The sequence below is a fragment of the Astyanax mexicanus genome, chromosome 12 (assembly GCF_023375975.1).
Source record: "Astyanax mexicanus isolate ESR-SI-001 chromosome 12, AstMex3_surface, whole genome shotgun sequence".
NCBI lineage: Eukaryota > Metazoa > Chordata > Actinopteri > Characiformes > Acestrorhamphidae > Astyanax > Astyanax mexicanus.
The window spans coordinates 25,477,505-25,499,018 of record NC_064419.1 but is presented as its reverse complement, the minus strand read 5'-3'; the positions used below and the strand labels follow the sequence as shown (position 1 = coordinate 25,499,018).

The window sequence follows — 21,514 nt, the reverse complement described above, 5'->3', positions numbered from 1 at the left end:
AAACTTTATTGATGAATGGACCAATAGAAACTCTTTAAAATTCCACAACTAAGACAGTTGAATTTCCATCCTTCCAGTCATTCAGTGCAATTCCAAAAAAAGTAACTGATAAAACTAGGCAACATATATATATATAAAAATGTATATGCCTATATTAAGCAAAAATAATAATAATAATCTGCCAATGGGGTGAGCAATACAACAGAAAATAAAACATCCCAAAATCCTTAAAGTAAGACTTAAGTCAAGTAAAACTCCCTGATTTTATATATTAAATGTGGACACAAGAATCAGAATAACTTGAGTGGTGACTTTATGTGAGTTCAAATGACGAGTGTAAGAGTATGTATGTAAGAGTGACTAAGGTAGTTCTTCCCAAAATAAGCTAAATAATCTTACATTTACAATGCTTGGTAAGAAACTCAGAGAAACAAATAAGGTGTACTGCCTTAAAATGAGATAATTTCACTTGCTAAGATTTTTTTTTTTCTCTAGAACTGGACACGCTCACAGCAACACTTTGACACTCCTTAAATGTGACAAGTGACAGCTAATCTAGTGTCTGCGTGAACATAATTCACCGTAATCACACTGTCAACCTATGAGTCACACATAACTGCATCGTTTGTCAGTGTCAATTCTTGATTTTTTTTTTCTTGAAAATGGAGCAATTACAGGCCACTATTCCAGAGGAGCAGATCAACCCCAGCCTTACACTGCCTGCATCAGTCAATAAAGAGCCCCCAGGCCTGAACAGAGATGAATCCATTCCTGGGAAAGCAGGCCTGAACAATTCAGTTTTAAACCCTAACCCATGGGAACATGCTGATCCCCCTCCACAACAGGCTCTGCAGAAATCCTGCGGGCTGCGCTTTCTTGTCCGCTGCCTTCCGAGAAATGAAAAAGAGGTATGAATAGTTGAGAGCCACTGCATTAGATCATTCGCAGTGACAAAAGGATAAAAGAAGTCATTCTGAGATATAAGGCTGGTTAATATGACCACACCTGTTCAGGTGTGATAAGAGGCGGCAGTTGAAACAGGTCTGAGAGGGTTCAGATACTCTTTTTATTACACTTAGGTAAGTAAATAACTGAAGTGAAACATTATGTACTCTATGTTTTACAAAAGAACACAAATGTAATTCGCTTCCACATTAATTCCAGTTAAATATAAAAATGCATACAGTGCACAGGGCCTTGCAGAAGTATTAAACCCCAATTACATGTTCCCATTTTTTTAACCATGTTTTAAAGTCTTCTTATTTTTAAAAGAATTCATTTTAAACACAAACTATTGAACTTTTGCCAGAAACCTATGAGTGGTTAAGAGTGTTTTTAATTGGACTACATATTAAAGCTTGTTTGGTAAAGGTTCAAAATGCTATGACATTCATCAACAAACACGGACAGTGAAGCATGGTGGTGGCAGCATCAAATTGTGTGCATGCCTTTCCTTCAAGATTTACATCAAAGACAACATAAGGACAATGAATAATACAGGTGAGTTCTACAGCGCTGAGGCTGCTATGCGCTAGCTCTTTAGCCGTTCAGAGGTGAGCATTACCGGCCTGTAGCCTGCACTAAGCGCTGGCTCTTTCGCCAATTAGAGGTTCAGAGTATAATCAGCCTGTAGCCTGCTGCTAACCCTGGCTAACACTGCTGGAGCAGTATTAGCATTAGCCACTAACCACGCTAAATGCTAGCTCTCTTTGTTCAGAGGCGAGTGTATCGGACAAGCTATGTGGGACGAACCGCTAGCTAACATTGCCCAGGCTCACCAGAACATGCAGGGTTCCTCAGAGTAGTGCTACCAGGTGCCATTAGAGGCTAATCACCAGCACTTCTAATGCTGCTTGCCACCCACCGGAGAAACCTACTGAATTAGAAGTAAAATATGACAACATCCCTGTTCCTTACTAGTGTCACATAAAATGAACCATACAATCCAGTGCACCTTATGTATGAAAATAGACCAGAACATTTTATTGATGTTTATTGATAGTAGAGCTGGGCTTCGATTAAATCGAATTTACAGTTAAGGACGATGTGTTTTTATGAAAATAATTTTCACCACCGACGCTCCCCTGAGCTCAGCCCCACCCCTCTCTCCCTCCCTGATGAACACACGCTCTTAAGTTACTGTCCTCCGCGCTGCAGCGGGTCCTGCCGTGAACCCCGCCCCACAACATTCACAGTGCAGTCTCCCACACTCAGCACACACACACACACCGCTCCACGAACACACTGTGCGTGTTGACTGACCCCGCCCCATATTTACAGAGCAGAAATATAAATATAAAAGTGTCTTCAGTGTGACACGAAAAAATCGTTTTAAATCGAAAATCTGTTTTTTTTTTAAATTGAGGATTTTTTTGGGCCCTAATGTCACAGTTACGTCCATCCCCTCACTTCTGTAACACCTAATTAAGCTCTAATTGATAGTGCACCTTATATTTTGGTGCACCTTATAGTACGAAAAATATGGTAATGTTGGTGTGTTTATATAAAACTAGACCACAAAAAAAACATAGGTCATTATGTGGTTTAATTTTTTTCTAAAAACAACACAATGGAGCAAATGATTCATTTTTGATTATGAATGTGAACCAATATCTCCAAATCTCCAACACAGATCTTTCCAACATGACAAATATTCATCACTAGCACACTTTACAGTGCTATAAATACGACTCAAGAATCTTATGAATCTTATGTTATGATATAGATATAGAGTTAGATTTTACGTTTATATTAGCACTAGAAAGGTTAAAATTGTTAATTTGACACTGGTAAAGCTTTAACAATTTGCTTCATGGATGACTAATTTGGGTCAACACCTGCTACCTTACTAAACCCTTCTTAATCCATCACAATTGTTTTTTCAGACTGGTATTGTACCTCCTAAAATAAGCCGAAGTGTAGAGCTCAAATGTTTAAACTTTATATGACCCTGCGCATCTGCCGCACCGCACTCTCTCTGCACTGCGCATTACACTGAAAAATATTAGTTTAAAAGCATAGCAGGGAACTGCCCACATTTGGTGTGAGAACATCTTGAAAGTTGTTCTTTAGATTATATCATTTCATTAAGTAACACAGCGCCACAGCTACAGCTAAAAGTGCTTGTAGATAAAACCCACACTGGCCCAGCAAGCTAATCAAACTACAGGACATCAACTTCAAATCACAGCTTCCCACACTTGGCAGCTGCTCAACACCAAGAACAAATGAAGAATAAATTAAATCCATACCACCACTCACTCCTGTCACACGTGTTTCAACAGCTATTTCTCTTACTTATAAAGATATCACCCAGATCATTTTACCATATATCAAAGAAGATACGGATTAAACCACAACTTGGCTTAATCATAAGCTATAGAAATCCATTAATCATTAATACATTGAAATAAAGGAGAAATTTGGAGATGTTGTCAAATTCGCAACTACAGGAGAGAGAAGCAGGACTCACCTACTTATTTGGTAGGACTGCTCTCTTCTCAGAGACCAAGTTAACCACAACCCACCCTTGTTACAGTTACAGCACAGCCTAAAGAACCAGAAGCAAAGTGAATTCTTCGCCTGGAAACATTTTTTTGTAATTTTTCTACAGTAAAAAGAAGTTCATGCAGCTCCTGATAAGTTCAAGTCAAGTGTGACTACAGCTCAGCTACTCCAAACAACAAACGGAAAGTACTCTTCCAGCCAAGACTAAGTGTAACATCACCTTCCTATAATATACAGTTCCAGTCAAAGGTTTGGACAAACTTTCTATAAAGGACCACATAAAGGAAGCATTTAGGTGCTCTTATCTGGGGTGCTGTTGTTAACTTGTGTTTTCTGAGGCTGGAGACTCTGATGAAATTATCATGGGCAATAGAGGTAACTCCTGATCATCCTTATCCTGGGTAGGTCCTGGTGAGAGCTAATTTCATCATAATGTCTTTAATGATTTTCAGTCTTTGTGACTGCACTCGAGGATACTTTCAAAGTTCTTGATTTTTTTTTTTTTTCAGATTGACTGACCTTCATTTCTTTAAATATTTTTTTTAGTTAAGTATTTTTTTGCTTAGTTAAGTAAGTTCTTGTCATAATATGGATTAGAACATTACTCTAATAGAGCTTTTTAAGGTATAACAACTCTACCTCTTCACAACTTTAGAACTGATGCTCTCAAATACATTAAGAGGCAGGAAATGCATGTAAATAACTCTTGAGGAGTTTAGCACAGTTGTTAACTGAAAGCTGACTAAGAAAATGCAATGGTGTGCAAAGCTGTCATCTAAGAAAGCGATGCCTACATTGAAATATCTAAAATATAAAACATTCTGGTTTGTTTAACACTTTTTTGTTAACTGAATAATTCCATATATTTTTTCTTCATAGTTTGGATGACTTTAGTATTAATCTATAATGTAGAACATTTCTGAATTTAAGGTGTGTTGACTGGTACTGTAGGAAAATAATGTTTTAAAAAAGAGGTTTCCGGCTCTGAACATCTCACTTTTCTTCTTTAATAATCAGTTTTCCATGGATAATAAGCACAAGACATTATTAAATATGTCTCAAACATTTTCACAAACATTTGAGATTCCTTTTAAATGCTGAGTATATAGAAGTGAGAATTCCTATTTACTGCAATACAGGTCAAATTTCTACATTTCTGATGTGCGTTACCTTATAAAATAAAAATATCATCTATCAGATTCAGCATGTCTACAATTACCATATTGATGCAGCCCTAGTTTAGTCCAAATTACACAGGCTTAACCCAAAACAACCCAGGCCTCCCGAGGCTTCAGCGAGAAAGTTGTGGAGCATCTACAGATGGTTAACTGCTGAGGGACGCACAGGGACTTTTTGGTATCCGTTTAGTGCGCCGTTGCGTAATGTGCAATTTGCTTGTGTGTGTCGGCTCGGCTTGGCTGTCGATAACGAGCAGAAATGCTGTGTGAAATAATGCTCCTGTCAGAAAGTGTCTCTCACACTCTCTCCAGTAGGATGTGTGAAGGCGCTGAATGTGAATCAAAGCCGCCGCTGCGCTGCATCGCTTCTCGCCTCAAAGTTAACTCTCGCACTTTGATAATCTCATGTTGTTTGGTGATGTGGTCTCTGAGGCAAGAAAAATAGGTTCAGGATGAAGAAGAACAAAGAAAGCCTAGTGTCTTTTAAGTACTGATGACTGGAGCTGTATTGAACGTTGTGGAATCTACAGCTTATGTAAGGATTTTCCTAAAGCCATGCATTTTAAAATCATTGCAGCCTGGGTTTAAAGGGGGCGTGCATCCATAATTACTGCATACCATCAATTAAGTCATTTTGAGGGGTCTGACATGAAATGCATCGTGCTGAAGAAACCCATTAAATTTAGGGGTGGGGATTACAGGCCACATCACTATAGGACAATATCGCCATACATTTTCCAAGATAACATAGGGTATCACGATACTGTGGTTCTGCAACATCAATATATCACAAGAGTTTTCTATAGTACTTCAGACAGTCAATTTGCAGGGCAAGTCTTAGGAAGTTTATAACACCTGTGTTTCAATAAAAATATCAATACAATACGATACAACTGAAATAACACAATATTTTGCATTATTGATATATTGTACCACTCCTACTAATGACTAGAGCTGTATTGAACGATATTGAATCTAGAGCTTATGTAAGGATTTGTGCTAAAGCCATGAATATTCAAAGAGTTGTAGGCTGGGTTTAAAGGGGAATCGCACCAATAACGATTCTGCATAAGTTAATGACATATCAATAGTTATAAAGTTATTTTGAGGTGTCGCACATGAAATGCATCATTGTGGGGAAACCTACCAAATGATAGGAACGACATGTTTGTTTATGGCCTCTAAAAAGACTGTAAGGCTAAATTACCTCCATGTCAATTTTTTAATCCATAAATAGTATAAATACTAGTACAGTTAAACACAAGTGATTAATCTGGAAACTTGGTACTGGTAATGCATAGGACTGCAACTAATGACTATTTTAGTAGTCGACTAATCTGATGATTATTTTTTAGATTAGTCAATTAATCAGCAATTATTTCTGCCGAGTCCTCCATCTCTAAAAACGACAAAAACATCTGAACATGAGATTTAAAAGGCATTTAAATGTCTAGAAATGACTGATATTTAGTGATTAAATATGTAATCTGTTGTGTTGAGTGTAAACTGTGTAGGTGAACCATTTACCCATCTCCCATTGCACTTCTGTCTCCAGCACTTTGTGTAAAGCAGTACTGTTACAAATTAATGATTAGTCGACAATGAAATTTGTAGTTGACAAATTTAATTAATCAACATTGTCCATTATATCAACTAGTCGTTGCAGCCCTAGTAATTCATAACTTTTTAAAAATGCAAAAAGATAATTTTACCAAGTTCACAGAGCCTGGTAATGTAGTAGTGAACTGTAATGTGTATTTTCCCCATTGTGGGATTAATAAAGGATTATCTTATCTTATTTGAATATCCATTACTAAACGTGTAAGTGATAAGAAGAACAAGTGCCATTAATCATGATTTATCATAGAATACTGTTGTAATTAATAACTAATAAATACACAGCCTAATGCATAACATATTGACTTTCATGGGGGGTTTATGTTTTTTTTTGTTTTTTGTTTTTTGTAGAAAGTAATATTTTGGCCAAAAATATCATTCCTTCTAGACAAAAATCCTTGTATTTTAAAAACATAAATGTCATAGTCCATAGAAAAAATGTAAAAAAGATTATGAAACATTTATGTTGGTCCATTTATCATGAAACTCTCAACTGCCAGAGTCACATTATATAAAGTAAGTGCAAATTATAATTATATTAAATATGTACAAAATAGCAAAAATGCATTTTCTAAGTATGTAGAGATGCATGTGGGATGTTTTGGGGATTTACCGGTATTTACCATTACTTACATTACATTTATAACTGTGTATGTTTACTGATAATTTAGAAATAAATAAAAATGGCTATTTTTGTGTAAACACTGCAGTCACCACCACTGTAAAAAAAACACCAAATACATTTCTACAGTGAACCATTTCACCTCAAACCTGAAGGACTTTATTTACATCCCACTAAATGAATTATGCAGAATATTTTTAAAATCTGAGAAATTCCCATTTTATGTTATGCTGGATGGGGATGTGCACGACCTTGGCATGCATCTATTTGCATATCACTAGGAAACCATATGCAAACTAACATGAAGTCTTTCACAAGTTGCATAATTAGCAGCCTTTCTCCATGTCTAACTTTCAGAAGGTAAATTTTCCCAGAAATCCAATGAAGACAAGACAAATTAATTATCATTCTTAGGAAAGTCAAGACAGCATGCCACTGCATTTAGAGGAAACTCAATCACTGTCTTTTACAAATAATATGATAAATATAGAAAAGCTTTGTAGCGTTATGATTATCTGGAATGGAGAGAGAGTGTTCAGTGTGATGCTTGCCTAACCCTTTAATATCTCATAATTATTCTTGTACTAAGATGCTTTTAGGAACTTAGCCTCTTTCAGAGTTCTTTGATACAAAGAACCGAAAGTTCTGATATTTTAAACTGATATTTGACACACCCTGAATTGCTGTTATATAAAATGGCTCTCATATGGTACTTCTGGGTAGTGTACCTCTTGGTGAGAGATCACATGTTAATTTAAATTACATTACCATCAGTGCAGTGTGTGTGATTGGGTTTATTAATTCACAGGACTTTAGAAAGAATAAAGCCCTATCCGGACGGGATTCGTTTCTCAGTGGTTACAAGCCAAACAGCGCAGCTACAAACAGAGCAGCAATCGAACTATTTTAACCAAACAGATTGTATTTTCGCGTCCTCTTTTTACTTCCAAATCTTTCAATAAAAAACTATAATGGAACTGTGGTATAGTCACAATAATAGAATAATACACCCGGCTTGCAACCTCGTGCCTACGACCGCAGCACAGCAGTGCCAATGTGACACATTATAGCACTCCCTCTCGTGTATTATTGCTTAATTATGTAACTATGCTACGTATTAATTCGATGGTTCGTCCTATAAACTTACAAGCATCTAAAGGGTCATACTGTTCAATAGTTTTGTTTTTCTAGAAATAATTGCGCTAAATTATTTTAGTAATTTTAATACTGTTTCATATAATAATAATGCTATACCTCAATAATGCATTTACAAATCACTTTATATATATATATATATAATATTTAGACATGGGAAGGTTAAACTTTAATAAATAAAACATACATAAAATAAAACTAGTATCAACCAGCTCATTCACGTAAATAGGTTCTTCTGGTTCAGTAAACAAAAGGCAATACTGAGTTAATCAAAAATGATTAAGGTTGTGTCTATATATTGTATGATAAGCTGATAATGTAGTAATGTAATTATTGTGACAGGCCTATGTGTCATAAAGCTAATGAGTAAAATTTCCAGCTAACACCTTTCATACACACTCTGTCCCTAAACAATAAACGTGCCGCTATGGGTTCTTTAAACGAAGCCCCTTAAAAACTTAAAGAAGATATTGTTAAGGTTCTGTACAGATTTATGGGTCTTCTAGAACCTTTACAGTATGAAATCGCCACATCAACATTAAAGCTAAAATCTTAAAAATAAAGAAGCCACTGCAGGGTCCTGGTTCTGTGAGTGATGGATTATTAGCTGAGCCGTACCCAGGGGTCTTAACAGGCTTCATACCACCACCAGACCCGATGTGACTGAAATACTGAACTGCTTTGTACAACCCACTGCAAATACACTGTAAATATACAGCTTTCACAGATTCAGTTTCTCTGGTTTTACATAGGTATATGTTTAAGTAAAAGGAACATTGTTGTTTTATTCTATAAACTACAGACAACATTTCTCCAAAATTCCAAAATAAAAATATTGTTATTTAGAGCATTTATTTGCAGAAAATGAGAAATGTCTGAAATAACAAAAAAGATGCAGAGCTTTTAGACCTCAAATAATGCAAAAAAAATGTTTGGTTAAATAACCCTGGTTTTTAATGACAGTTCTCATGCATCTTGGCATGTTCTCCTCCACCTGTCTTACACACTGCTTTTGAATAACTTTATGCCACTCCTGGTGCAAACATTCAAGCAGTTCAGCTTGGTTTGATAGCTTGTGATCATCTATTTTTTTCTTGATTATATTCCAGAGGTTTTCAATTTGGTAAAATCAAAGAAGCTAATTATTTTTAAGTGGTCTCTTATTTTCTTCCAGAGCTAGGTGCTTCACAGTGTTGGATTTACAGTAAATAACTCAAACATTTTTAACTAAACAAGCAAATTTATGACATTAAACATGTCTTGACGGATATATCTAGGATGAATTGGAAATATATATTTGTATAATTCTACAAAGAATCTTTTCTGTCCTTCTTTGAACATTTACATTGCATTGGGATTCTGAGAACATCAACAACATCAAAAGATTTGTAAATCTTATGAACTATGTGTAAAAAATGTGATTTTAGAGTGTGAACGACCTTTAACTGCATAAAGAAGGCTCTTCAAGGAACCTTCAGATTGCATGGGGATTCTGCAACCATTAAAACGGCTCTTTATGTTCTCACATCACACAATAGTTCTCTAAGGAACTATCCTATTTCAAAGTTGTTCTACAAAAGAATCAGGCACAAAAAATTACTTTTGTCTGACATCTTTGAGAGTCCCCCAAAATCATCTTTACATATGGAAGCTGCCATAGGGAATCTCAGTAGATAGACAATTGCTTCTGTCAGAAACCTGTAATGATTTCACTTTGTTTAATGTAAAAGCTGCATGTAAGGATAAAGGTTTTTGTTCACTATTCGCAAAAAAAATAAAAAACTTGTGCTGCTCGACTGCATGATAAACTATCCTCTTAAACCTCTGCTAATTTTTAAACAGCCATTTTAACTGTCATATGTTTTATTTTTGAGTGTTTTATGAAAAAACTTGAAATAATACGTTTATTTTAGAATTATTTTAGGAAAGTTTGAAAAAATAAATAAAAACACAAGAATGTATGGGCAGGCGAACCTAAAATAATATCATGATATTTCAGGGCATTTTTGCTATGACAACCATTTATTTAAAAAAACATACTACTGCAAAAAATATATATATATATATATATATATATATATATATATATATATATATAAATGTAGAGTAAATATAAAAAATATATTTATACATTTGTCAATTTTGTCCATAACTTACCACGACGCTTAATGTGTATAAAATAATAGGTGTAACAAAAAACGTTTACAAAATCAAGCAATGCAACATCAAAACAACAAAATCTAGGTAGCAAACTAAAGTGCTGTATATTTTGTGTATGAATATAAACTCATAAACTATAAACTTTAATGGGATTTTTTACATTTGATAATTAAGGTCATCTCTCTATATGTCTATATTATCTCTTCTATATGTATACTGTATGTCTTTACGTATAAAAGCCGCCAGAGTGAATCTCAGTAGATGGACATTTGCTTCTGTCAGAAACGTAAAGATCTGTTTTATGTGGCAGTGATTTTCATATTTTACACTTTTCCTTAACTGAAATACAAGGAGGTTATGTTATAGTTCCATTGTGTTTAATATAAAAGCTGCATGTAAAGATAAAAGGGTCTGCTTACTAAATAAAAAAATGTTATTACATTAAATTAAAATACACAAAAATGTAGAGGCAGGCGATATGAACCTAAAATAATTTCATGAATTTTCAGGATATTCTTGGCAATATGACAAAACATCACATTTTTAACATTTATTTCAAGAAAATACAACTGCAACAAAATATATTAAAGGTCCTCCCCACAACCCAGCTCAGAGACTTTCACTGCACCTAGGGTTCCCTTAGAGAACCTCTTTTAGAAAGAACATTTTAGAAAGTTTCTCAACATAAAGCTTTAGCAATGTAAACCAGTAGTGACATGTTTCTCCTGAACTCAAATATCCAAACCCAGAAACACAGAGAACCACACAGTACCTAAAGTCTCTGAGTCTAGAGGAACCTGTTCCTCCTCTCCTGTCTTCTCCTCCACCTCTCCTCTTCTCCTCCTTCCGCTGCAGCAGCAGCTCCTCCGTCCTGCACCTCTCTGTCAAGTGCGCAACAACCACACCGACCACCCTGTTCCCCCCCAGCGACCCCCACAGCAGCTCCTCAGCCCCCGCAGTCTTACCCTGAACTCCCGGGCTATTCCTCCGGAGCTGGTGTGGTTCAGCGCGGCTGAGAGCTCGAGCGCAGTATGAGCTCCTCACAGTGAGCGGCGGATCCGAGGCGGCGCGTTTTATCAGCGCCAATCCCAAACCCAAAACACGCAGATGGGCGGAGCCTCAGACCCGCCGACCAAAGCCCCGCCCATCTGGAAAAAAAAATTTGAGACCACTTCAGTTTCTGTATCAGTTTCTCTGATTTTGCTATTTATAGGAATATGATTGAGTACAACATTTCTCCCAAATTGCAAATAAAAATATTGTTATTTAGAGCATTTATTTGCAGAAAATAGGAAATAGCTGAATAAAAGATGCAGAGCTTTTAGACCTCAAATAATGCAAAGATAACAAGTTCATATTCTTAAAGATTTAATAAAATTTGGCGGAATAACCCTGTTTTTTAATCACAGTTTTCATGCGTCTTGGCATGTTCTCCTCTACCGGTCTTTCACACTGCTTTTGCATAACTTCAAGTCAAGTCAAGAGGTTTTTATTGTCATTACATCTGAGTACAGGTGCAACGGTGGAACAACAATACAAAAGACAAACATAAAGTGCAAGAGTAACGATAGTGCAACAGAAAGCTATAACATTACAATAAATACAGCAGATGAAACAGTTCAACAGACAGGACAAACTTTATGCCACTCCTGGTGCAAAAATCAAAGAAACTCATCATTTTAATGAGTCGTTTATTTTTTTCCAGAGCTGTAAATAAAAAATATTGAGCAAACATTGACAACACATCTCATTTTATTAAAACCTGTGATAACTTCTATCTCCATTTATATTTAAAACTTAGTTTCTATTTAAATCATTCAGTAATAGAGTATTGCTTAAAAGAGTACAAAGCTAGTATATATTGTTTATTGGTACAGTGATACAAAATACCACATGTACCTTTTGGCTGGTTACATGGTAGAAATCTGTTATTTCTGCTGTTAGGAAAGACTGGCCCTGTAAAGACCAATATTATACTTTTCTTTACAAGAAAGTACTTATATCATACCCCTGTTTTCAGTGTGTGTGGCAGAAAACAACCTTAATGAACAGATGACAATTACCAAACTTTGATTTGTATAGATACAATTTAGACACCCCTGCTATATGTGTAATAGGTGACACCCCTGGCATATGTGTAATTTCACCCACCTAAAAATCAATTTAACTAGGGTTAAATATAATAAAGAATATTTTGTTTTGTGTAAAGAACCTTTTTTTAAGCCATAAGATTGTTTAAAGTGTTCAAACTGTATGATTGTAAGAACTTTAAAGGTTCTCTCATACTCTCACTTACTTTTAAAATCTTTAAAATTTCTGTTGATTGTGAGAAGTTTGACACAATGTAAAGCAGGAGAACTGTCAAATACAAATTAGGCAGATAAATAGGTAGATAGCACTTTATTGTGAATTAGTGAATTAGCATTCACACCCTCAAAAAAATGATAGCAAAAATTACATAAAAAAAACTAAAAACTGTTGAAAACTCCCTCACAGTTTTCAGTTTTTAAAATAATATTTGGATTTTTTGACTGAGGGAGTTTTCAGTGTTTAAGTATTATATATATATATATAATTATATAATTTTTGAAGGTGTGAATGCAAAACAAATTTTTGTTGCTTTTTTCATAAAAAGTTAATTACTGCTTATGTTGATGAACAGCCCAGCCCAGGCTGGAACATTCTTGAACAGGAAGCACTAAACTGCTAGTAATTTTTTTTTTTTTTGTGACATCACAAAAACAGGCATGTGAATGATATACTTTTATTAAAACTTGATCTAAAGAGTAACCATATATAAACCATTCCTCCCTTTTAGGGGAAATCTGATTTTTTTTATCTTTAGGTTAATAAAAGAATTATAGGAATTATAATGGTTAATATGTGGCTATTTGTTTGAAGGGCTTAATTTTTAAAACATAAAATAAATAAAGCTAAAAATGTAAAAACGTGGAATGTTGTCAGTGACAGGGACCCTTTAAAGGAGCATTCATTAATCATTTGCTGTACTTTGCGGGAAAATCCATCTTAATTTGTGTAGTTTACCGATGTGTTTAAATGAACTGTCTGTCCACAGAGTTAAATTTAAGGTAACAAGTGGCCCTGCTGGTCTTGTAATTGATGTTTCCTGCCAATGTGCCTTGTCCCATTGATTTAGCTGTCTCAACAAAATTGACAGCTGCTATTGAATTAACATTTCTGCCTGTTGAGAAGTAAAATCATTAATGTTTTGTCAATTTTACTCAGTGGGTGTGGAGGACATCCAGACCCGAAACTCATAAGGTCAAAGGTGGATGTGGCAAATCCTTTAGTTGGGGCTTACAGACTAATCGACTGTTCGAATTAAGTCATCTTTTTGTAACTAAAATTAATTTTAATGGTATTCATTACTATAAGAAATGTTGGTTGGCAACTTTCAGAGAAAATAACATGCAGTTCTCTGTGTTCCACCAATAGTGCTACTGCATTTGCTGTGCTGATCTCTGAAGCAGACATCCAGCCTGGAACCTGTTAATTTAAGCAATGTCTGCAAAACTGTTTCTTCCTACTGTCTGAAAACAACTGTATAAATAAGAAAGTCTGCATACACAGCAAGTCGGGAGTCTGCTGGTTTGCTATTAGTGTTTACGTAGGTGAGTTAGCCAGCAGCTGAATTATATGTAGCTGAATTAGCTCCTTAGCTAAGTGGCGCTGAACCCAATAATCTCAGTGCCCATGTAGGCAGCCATGTAGCCAGATTTCTGCTAATTGCTATTTTAGCTCCAAGCTAAGGGCAGCTCCACACAAATTATGCTTCTTATGCTGAGTTTAAGTGAGTGGGAACTGGAAAAATACCATGTGTACCACTTTTAATATGCAGTCTAATGCTAACCATACACTGGACGACTTCAAAAAGACTCAGAAAAGACTTTTAATAGATTAAAGTATGACACCCTCTCACATCTCAAGACAAGTCTCAGACTGTTTACTCACAAACTGGTCACAAGCTAATATTTTGCAAAGACTGGTGGATCTTGCAGGGTCACTATTTGCAAGACAGTAACTAGATTATTTTCTGAGATTATTTCCCAATTCCTCATCCGTGTTCAGTTCCGCAAATGTTCCCGCGCTTGCCTCACCGCTTCCCGTAGCTCTCCTGTTGGTTGTTGACATTGTTCATGTCAGTAACTTCATTACAAATATTCAACTCGCCAGTTTTTAGATCTTCATCTTCCTAAATTATTATCTTGTCTCTTATCCTTGATAAGATATCAGGGGACAAAACTGTGGAATGATTTTAGCCAAAGATTTGGCAAAAAAATGTTAATCTGTAAAACATTATAAACAATGTTTAACAGATCATTTGATTTGTGCTTTGTGATCACTATATATATATATATATATATATATATATATATATATATATATATATATATATATATATATATATATATATATATATAATTTTTTTTTTTTTTTTTTTTTTGTGATATATAGTTGGAATATGATATTTTTTTGATGTTATGTTCGTTGTAATAGTTTTTTTATATATATATATTATTAAGGTAGAGGCTTTATTTAAACCCATGTTAGGTTTTTGCCTTTACCTGCACTGTATTTTATACCTATTTGCAGTATGTTTATATTGTTGTTCTTTTTTTGTTTGTCCAAAAATAATAATAATAAAAAAATAATAATAATTGTATGAGCCAAGTCTCAAGACTTACCATAATATTAAACACGTTAATTTTATCTGAATGCAGGGTGAGAAAAAGACTGACTAAAACTTTTAATCCTAACTACCTTAGACTCTTGAGGATCCCATTTAGAGGGAATTCACTTGCTGCATCCTAGTGGGAAACTTGTTGTTCCAATAAAACCAACACTACATGAATGCAGCCAGGTGAAGTCATATTTACAAAATGGAAACTCAGGATTCTAGATGATACACAAGACTTGATTTCAGCTGGAAAATCCATCTCAAGACCACTCAGAAAAAAAACATTCCCAATGCTGATAGACTAGCTTGTTCAATAAAACATAGCGTAAAAAAACAGACATATGGAATTTGGTGTTTGTAGATTATTTTTTGTTGTAAAAATGCTTCTCTTTGATTGGAGCCACAACATTAAGGAACATGCATTTGTGGGATGAGCAGCAGAGCTGAGTATGTTGGGTTGCTTTCTCTGCCAAACAGCTTATTTTGCTGTTGCTATTGACTATTATTGTTTCGAGCTTCTGGTGACCCATTATACTGCATGACTGGTACCTGATTGGCAGCACCTGTGAGCATGGCTCTGCTACAGTGGTCAGTAGGTGTCTGCTTCATAAATAGGCATCATGCCACATTGATTTCGTTGATAGGGCCTGTGTGTTCCTCAAAATTAAGTTGCAGCATTATTTGGAGTGGGTCCCGGTACCATCTCCAAACTAAAGGCCAAGTTCCATATAATGAGGAATGTCTTATTAAGGAACATTGCTACAACAACAAAAAAAAAAATCGAGCAAACACAAATGTCCTTACTTTTTGTGTAATGTTTAGTTCATGACCAGCATAGGGTACGTTTTTGTCTAAATGACCGGCTGGTCTTGATGCTGGATTATTTATTTTTTTGAAAAGCTCTAAATGAACCTGCATCTACAACCCACCACAAGCAAATAACAGTTTACGAAATTCCCGAAATGCAAATATAACCTCAAATCAGTTTGACTTTACTTTTTACTAATTTTTCATTTATATATTTATTTATTTTCCTTTACAGTGGCATGAAAATATAATAATCAGCCTCTCTTACTAAAGTTTAACCAGTGTCTGATCATTATTAGCTTACTAAATTTACTGCCCAAGCCCTAACGGGGTGCTGCCGCTCGAGTCAGATGTTAAGCATTAAGATGTTAAGTTTAAGGGTTAACTTTACCTAGAACTGCTATAGCTTTATAATTAAGGCTGTATCTCTAAAAAAATTGTCCTTTAAGTTTTACAGCTGTAAAACTGACTGTATAGAAAGGCAGATAGGTGTTCTCTGCTGCAGTGCTGTTAACCAATCAGAGGCGATATGTTTGCGTGTATGAATATTCATGAGCAAGAGCCGAAATCCTGTCTTTCTTCAGAGATCTCTAATTCAGTGATCTAAAGCAGGGCTAAATAGAAACAACGGAGCATTTTTTTTTCACATGGCATTCATTCATACTAGAGACCATAACTAGAATGTTTAAAATGAATAAAAAAAATGGAATGAGTCTTTTAAAGAATGCTGTTTTGCTAGTTCTCAGGGTGGGTAGATGGCACTCTCTCCCCACATCACTAAAAGGGTGATATCCACAGCACAAGGCATCTGTGAGCTGATGTATCGGAACCAAGTTGCTACGCTTTCCGCCGAGCGTGATTTGATGCTACTCTGTTTGAAGAGAAGCGGTGACTGACTTCACATGTGGCATGTGCTAGTCTTCACCCTCCTGGTGTGTTGGGGCATCACTAGTGACAGGGGGAGTCCTAATGAGCAGGTTGAATAATTGTGGAGAAAAAAATAAAAAAGAGTGCTATTTAATTTTGTATGCCTGTGTACATTTGTGCGTCCACTTTGTGTACAGTACAGAGGAGACAAAGGAATTTTATTTTTGCACTGCATTTGAGCTGCATTTCCTTTCTTAAAATAATTTTTAATTCTCTGCTTCTTAGATTCAAAGATTTTAGTTAATCAGACTTATCACACTTGTGTTTAAAAAGTCAAACAAAAACACAACGTTATGCTTTCACTTTTAGGGGTGCTGGGACTTTTTTTTAGGTGTGCTAGCCCCTGACTTACAGATTTAATTGAAGCTTACATGGGCTTTGTTAATATTGTAATGCTTAATAATGCAGCAGAGTACACAATAACTGCCTGAGGGTCCTCAAGGAGTCAAATGAGGACAGAATTGTGAGATTGGGCTTCACACCAGTCCAGCTTTGGTTACGCTCATTACAGAAGAAAGGCTTAGACCTACAGTATATAGAGCATATATCCTCAGTAAACAGCAGCAGCTCAACAAGATGCTGCCTAAGCTGATGGGAAACGGTTCATCTGAGAAGGACAGGGTTTTTTTTTATCTTTAAGATTATGCGCATTACTGTCAGCATATACTGCACTCCTAGTCTATGGGAAACTTCCAAAAACAGCAAGCAGATATTTGGTAACAGCTCACGAACCTTTTTGAAAGCTCTTAAAGCCTTCAGTCAAGGATGTCCAAAAGCTGCCACAATGAAGTAGTGCACTACTTTCACTAAAACATTCAAATAAACATGTTTACAATGATTCGCTGGCTCAGGGATAGTTCTTGGGCAGCTGTGTCACAGTTTCAGTTTGCTCATTGCCTTCAGTTGGCTAATAATGTATTTAGCAGCGGTTTGTTTGAATTTGACCTCACAACTGACTCTTCGGTTCCCACCACTGAGACACGGCATCTTTTCCCATGGTAGAATTTTGGGAAATATCACAGCCCCTCAGGGGATTCTCTACAATCTCCCAATCAACCACTATGATGCTGTCTCTTCTATCACATCATCTGAATCTCCCTAATAGTTCTTGGAAATTGTTTTAGGAGCATTATTTAATTGGTGTTGAACCTTTAAATTAGGTGGATGTTCTTTAAAGGGTCCATATCTCTTTAAAATCCTGGAGACTTGCCCTATATTTTATACCAAATATCTTATAGGAGAGGATGGTGCTCTGAAGTCACTCACTGGTGGTGCTCTGAAGTCACTTTGGGTTAGTTATGGTTGTTTTGTGTGGGGAAGGGGTGGTGTTGTGTGTGTTTGCATGTGTGTTTGTTTGCTTAGTTTAGTTGTAGCCTCTCTCCTGGTATTGGGGTGGAAGTTTGATAAGAGCTATATAGCTTTATGGGGCCATTATTTTAGAGTAGACCACTTCTGTATCTTTTTTATATTTTTAAATTTTACACTAGTAGTGATGTTGGGAAGAAATACGCTTAATTTAAGGCCAATTGTCCTTTCTCAGACTCCGGCTGCTGATGTAGAGCAGAATGATCTGGTTCAAATGCCAGACACAATCCAGAGCGATCAAAACAGAACTGAAAGCTCTGCGTAGGTTCTAGCGGGAAACTCGAAATCACGCCACTTTTCTCAGCCAATCACCAACTCCCACCTGTCCTTAAAAGACCTCCCTCATACCTGTTCTCCCCTGCTTGCAGACGCTGACATACGTTTTCGGGCGCCGGTCGTTGCCGCGTGGCTGCATGGTGTTTCTGCCATTTGTCATTACCTTGCTCTCAGTTTGCCGTTTTTTCGCCCGTCTGCGTGGCTGCTCGTTCGTAGTTGGCTCGTTTTCCTGCTCGTAGGATCCATGTTGGTTTGTATTGCTCTCTGTTCTGTCGCTGGCGTTTTGGTTGGATCCTCGCTGTGTTTGCTGTTGGCGGTCTGGGTTCCTGTTTTGCTGGATCACGTGACCGTGTAGCGCTTGCCTTCGAGGCTTGCTGCTCCGATGCTTTGTCTCGGCTCGCAGCCGTGTGCTGAATCGTGCTGGTTGTTTCGGCTCAGTGTCGATTCTGTGGCGTTCTGGTCTAGTGCTGAGGCTTTTCTCGGCGGTGTTCGGATAGTTGCTTGGTGTTTCTGCGTTTTCCACGGCTCTGTCCGGTGCCTGTGGCTGAGTTTGTACGCTTCGCTCGAGAAGTCTGGGCTGGATGGCTGTTTTTAAACCCGCTCCTGCTGGCCCCCGATAGTTTTAGCCCCGCGCCCGCCCTCCGTTTTTTACGTTTCTGCCGCTCCGCACGCCTGCTTGTTTTGCTTACGTTTAGTGCTCGAAATTAACTTGGGTTTTTTACTGAACCAGCAATTTGGCGCTGATAGCCTGCTCCCTTCCTACTGTCCACACACACACGCCCACGCCTCAGTGGAGCTGACCCTTCAGTCACTGCATGCAACGTGTTTCGTTCATGCAGCACCAAAACCTAATTTGATCGATGATAAATAAACTTAGTGTAATTGGTTAATCCTCGTTCGTTGTGATCTCATTCTCGCGACGCTCCTATGGTTCGTTTATCGGTCTTGGGCTTTACTGTTGCTGAATGTTATTGATGTGTCGTTCGCGATCGATCCGGTGTTCTGTCGAATTTTCCTACCCATCGATACATGCTTCCCAAAGGTACTGCGCATGCGCCGACCTACACAATTTAATTATTTCTCGAGTTTTATGTATAATTACTCGGGTTTAGGGGGGTTTATATGCATTAAACGACCTGGACGCACTGTCATTGCACAAAAGTGTAAATGGAAACTAAAAATTACACTTATTATCATAAATAAATACAAAAGCAGTTTGTAATGAGCTATATTTATATTACTTTGCCATGGTACAATGAATTATGCAATCCAAATCTAATAACGTACATCTACTGGAATATCACTGGGTACATGTCCTAAAATAGTGCTTCTTTTGTATTTTTACAGTTAAATATACATTGGGGTAGCACGGTTCGACAAGGTAGCAGAATTCGACAGAACACCGGCTCAGGAGCCGACTCTTCGAAGTCAACTATTGGAACCGGCTGTATAATGGGTGCCGTTTTCTCCATTTTATATACCTTCGTATTTTACGCATTAATTTAGAAGCACTGTATTTGATATTTGTATTGTGGCACTTTTTTGTTATGGAGCTGCTTTAATACTTTTTCGTATTGGGTGATTGTATATTGACTGTTTCATTTGTTTTAAGTATTTTGTCGACGTGGCGCTAATTTGTAAATTTCATAATTTGTAATACGTTTTTTATTATAAAGCATTGTTATGCAGCTGTTTTGCTCGTCGTAAGTGCCTATATTGCGCTGCTTCTTATCTCGGACCGTACCCGTTCAATTGCTTTTCTGTACTCGCTTCCGCGCTGCTTATTGTCTCGGGCCGTGCCTGCTCTACTTACTGCTTTAATGTCTCGCTTTCTGCGCTGCTTATTATCTCGGGCCGTGCCCGCTCTAATGCTTTAATGACTCGCTGTCCGCGTTGTTTACCTCGGGCCGTGCCCGCTCTAATGCTTTGCTGTACTCGCTGCCCGCGTTGTTTATTATCTCGGGCCGTGCCCGCTTTAATGCTTTGCTGTACTCGCAGCCCGCGTTGTTTCTTATCTCGGGCCGTGCCCGCTCTAATGGTTTACTGTAATCGCAGTCCGTGTTTATTATCTCGGGCCGTGCCCGCTCTAATGGTTTACTGTACTCGCAGTCCGCGTTGTTTATTATCTCGGGCCGTGCCCGCTCTAATGGTTTACTGTACTCGCAGTCCGCGTTGTTTATTATCTCGGGCCGTGCCCGCTCTGCTGGTTACTGTACGCGCAGTCCGCATCGTTTATTATCTCGGGCCGTGCCCGCTCTAATGCTTTACCGTACTCTCAGTCCGCGTTGTTCATAATCTCGGGCCGTGCCCGCTCTATAATGCTTTAATGGCTCGCAGTCCGCGCAGTTTATTATCCGCGTAGTTTATTATCTCGGGCCGTGCCCGCTCTAATGGTTTACTGTACTCGCAGTCCGCGTTGTTTATTATCTCGGGCCGTGCCCGCTCTAATGGTTTACTGTACTCGCAGTCCGCGTTGTTTGTTATCTCGGGCCGTGCCCGCTCTAATGCTTTACCGTACTCTCAGTCCGCGTTGTTCATAATCTCGGGCCGTGCCCGCTCTGTAATGCTTTAATGGCTCGCAGTCTGCGCGGTTTATTATCTCGGGCCGTGCCCGCTTTAATGGTTTGCTATACTCGCAGTCCGCATCGTTTATAATCTCTGGCCGTGCCCGCTCTAATGCTTTACTGGCTCGCAGTTCGCGTTGTTTATTGTCTCGGGCCGTGCCCGCTCTAATAATTTACCGTACTCGCAGTTCGCGTTGTTTATTGTCTCGGGCCGTGCCCGCTCTAATGCTTTACTGTACTCGCTGTCCGCGTTGTTTATTGTCTCAGGCCGTGCCCGCTCCGCTGCTTGATTGGACTCGTGTCCGATGCTGCTTGTATAAGAAACACTCGGATGTACAGTACTGCACAGGTTCTCGATTACGTGATTCGTGGACTGCACTGACTCCGTACCTGGTCTAATTCTGGTGATTTGCTGCCTTTTATTGGGTTGATTTTGTGTTGCCTGTGCCTGTACCTTTCTTGCAGAATTTCTACTTTTACGATGCCGTGTTTTAACATATTAATCAACGCCGTGGGCAGCGGTTGCTATTGCCTTAGAACTTTTTTAGTGGCCGAAGTTTTGCGCATTTACCGATCACGGGTTGCTTTGACGTACTGCTGTGCAAATTACGTGCCTCAATGTTAAGTATCCGATCCG

At 37.6% G+C, this 21,514-nt stretch overlaps 1 protein-coding gene across 2 annotated transcripts in view; it reads right to left on the bottom strand.

Annotated features, from left to right (window-relative positions):
* Positions 1–11,284, bottom strand: part of npy8br (neuropeptide Y receptor Y8b) — a 44,279-nt gene extending 32,995 nt beyond the window's left edge. The window contains exon 1 of one of the 2 annotated variants that reach the window (XM_007239570.3): positions 11,205–11,284. The gene's annotated coding sequence lies outside the window, so the exon portion shown is untranslated. The other variant, XM_049485966.1, reaches the window with a different exon arrangement.
* Between the last annotated feature and the right edge of the window lie 10,230 nt (positions 11,285–21,514).